The 2,500-nt window shown below is 66.6% G+C and overlaps 1 non-coding gene across 1 annotated transcript; it reads left to right on the top strand.

The window, feature by feature from the left end:
* Positions 1-1,080: 1,080 nt before the first annotated feature.
* On the top strand, positions 1,081-1,234 carry LOC140473684 (5.8S ribosomal RNA). The gene has a single exon (XR_011958535.1). It is a non-coding gene; the product is annotated as a 5.8S ribosomal RNA (ribosomal RNA).
* Positions 1,235-2,500: the final 1,266 nt, after the last annotated feature.

The following is a 2,500-nucleotide window of genomic DNA, read 5'->3' as shown; positions in this document are numbered from 1 at the left end:
TGTTGGGCGCCTACCTGCGCGGGGCAGGAGGACACTTTCCGATTTCAAATCTCCGTTTGCCGAGTCCACCCCGAACGCACGCGGGCGGGCGGGTTCGCATCACCCTTCGTCACAAGGGGCGAAGCCCGTTCCACCGTCTCGTCAGTAGTGCCGACCGGTCTGTGATCGACGAGGGGAGCCACACCAGGTCCGGCCCTGCTGCTTGGCGGCACCGCGTCGTCGGGAGCTCGCGACAGACGGAGGGTTTCGGTGTACTCTCCAGCCACGGGAAACGAAGCCGGTGATGCAGGCGCCGGTCTTTCGCTCCCAAATCGGCTGGGTTTACATCGTTGCTATCTAGTCACGCTCCCTTCAAACCCGACGGGGTACCTATTCCCCTCACCCGTCTGTGCGTATACAGCCTCTTTGCACTTGCGGGATGGGGGTGGTGGTTTAAAGACTCTCGAGTTGCCGCCCGTCGGTCTCCGAGCTCCGTGCAGTAGTGATCCCCAGCGAACTGCCAGCAGGGCGAACGAGCGATCCCGCTCTCGGTCGGGGCGCCTGGCGTCGATCGGTGGTCGGTGGCTTGCGGGCAAGCTGCGCTGTGAGTGTGGGAACGAGTATGACGAGCCGTTGCCGCGACTCCCAGTCCACCTCGGCGGTGGCTGGGCCGGGCGGGCGTCTGCTCGGGCGAGTGCCGCCCCCGCCTCCTCGCAGGAAGTCCGCTCGCCGACACGCCGCCACGTGCACGCGTCAGTGACGCTGCCGAACCGATGGCCGGTGCCCGTTCCCGCCTCTGCTTTTCCTAGGGCAAAGCTGCTGCACGCCTCGTGATACTAGGCGGGCGACATGGTGGCGGTGATCCTGCCTCCGTCGCTGCGGTGCGTTGGGGCACGCATCGCCTCTTGGGCGCCCTGTCCTCCTCCCCCCAATAGACGTATGTTTCTGCGGGCCGCACCAGGATGGTGCTCCCCATCGCTTCACGCCACCCTGCTCCGCCCGCACGCCGGCGTGCAGGTGGCTGTAGCTCAAGGTGGGGAGCGTATGTGCGGTCCGGGTCGCTTTCCTCTGGCGAGGGAGAGACCTAAAACAAACTCAGACAACTCTTGACGGTGGATCACTCGGCTCGTGCGTCGATGACGAACGCAGCTAGCTGCGAGAATTAATGTGAATTGCAGGACACATTGATCATCGACACTTTGAACGCACTTTGCGGCCCCGGGTTCTTCCCGGGGCCACGCCTGTCTGAGGGTCGTTTGGCAATCAATCGCACTCGCCTTGGCTGGCGAGAGCGCGGCTGGGGTGTCGCAGAGGACCCGTCCTCTTTGTCCCCCTAAGTTCAGACTCCGGAGCCCTCCGGCGTCGGAGCGCTTGGCCTTTCCCCCCCACCCTGCACATTCCGTTCGTCAGGCTCGACGCCATCCCCCCGCCGGGGAGCGCGGCCTGGCGTCCGTCTGTGTCGTGGCAGTGGGGCCAGCACGGCTGTCACCGGTCCCAGAATGGCTGTCGGTGGTTCACACTGTGTGTGTGTGCCAACCCTCCTGGTCTCTGGGACACGGAGCTGCCACGAAGTGTTGAGCCTCCAGTGGGGGGTCTGCCTAAGCTCTGCACGTCCGCATTGGGTCCGTCTCTCGGTTGGCTGGCAGTGGAAAGAGTGAAGGGAGCCGCGGAGGTCCGGTGCTGGTGCGCCGCCGGCCTGACCGTGGAGCTCGCCGGTTTGACACGCTGACCCGACTCGATGGTTGATCGATTGAGAGTGCTGGGAGCTGCAGGCCGCCCGCTGCTGCAGCCGCCCGTCTCGTGGTTCGTCCTCGGCCTTAAGTGGCCGGCGGGGCGTCTGATCCTGTCTCCCCTGCTGGCGCCGAGTGCCTGGCCGAGGGAGGAGGTTTTCGTCGAACGCTGTGACTTGGACGGTCGCACGCGCGTGGATCGCTGGCTCTTGGCTCTCCCGTTCAGTCCGCACGTTTTCCGCTCCGTCCTGCCACCGGTCTCGGGAGGTACGGAGGGGTTGGCGGGCGTGGTGTGTGCTCCGTCACCGTGCAGGCACACCTACCACGCCGTCGGCCGACCCCCGCACGGTCCTCCTGGCCATCGGGAGGACGGCGGAACGTCGGGCTGTCGGGGGCCAAGTCGCCAGAAGGCCACCGCTGTGTCTTCCGTACCCTGTCACCGTCGGCGTGCCTTCCTCAACTCGTCCGGCTCGGGGCCGCTGGGTTCAGGAGCGGCGTCGCCCGCCGGCCCCACTGAAGGCCGTGCCGTTCCGCGGCTGGCGATCGATGTGCGTGGCGTGCCTGCGCGACCGTTCGCCACTTGAGCCTCGGCACTCCTCTCTCCCTCTCTCTGACCGTCGGGCAGTCTCTGTCTGCTGGTGCCTCGCACGTCCCGGGCGGCGGGTCGTCACCCCCGCGACCGGGCCTCCGGCAAGGCAGGAATCAGGCTGACCCTTCCGCTCGAGTAAGCAGCCGGCACTTCCGAGTTTCGCCTCCCGCCGTGGACGGGGGAGGGTCTCCGGTCCCGTGGA

Source organism: Chiloscyllium punctatum, unplaced genomic scaffold (genome assembly GCF_047496795.1).
Source record: "Chiloscyllium punctatum isolate Juve2018m unplaced genomic scaffold, sChiPun1.3 scaffold_678, whole genome shotgun sequence".
NCBI lineage: Eukaryota > Metazoa > Chordata > Chondrichthyes > Orectolobiformes > Hemiscylliidae > Chiloscyllium > Chiloscyllium punctatum.
This window is presented reverse-complemented; position numbering and strand designations above follow the sequence as displayed.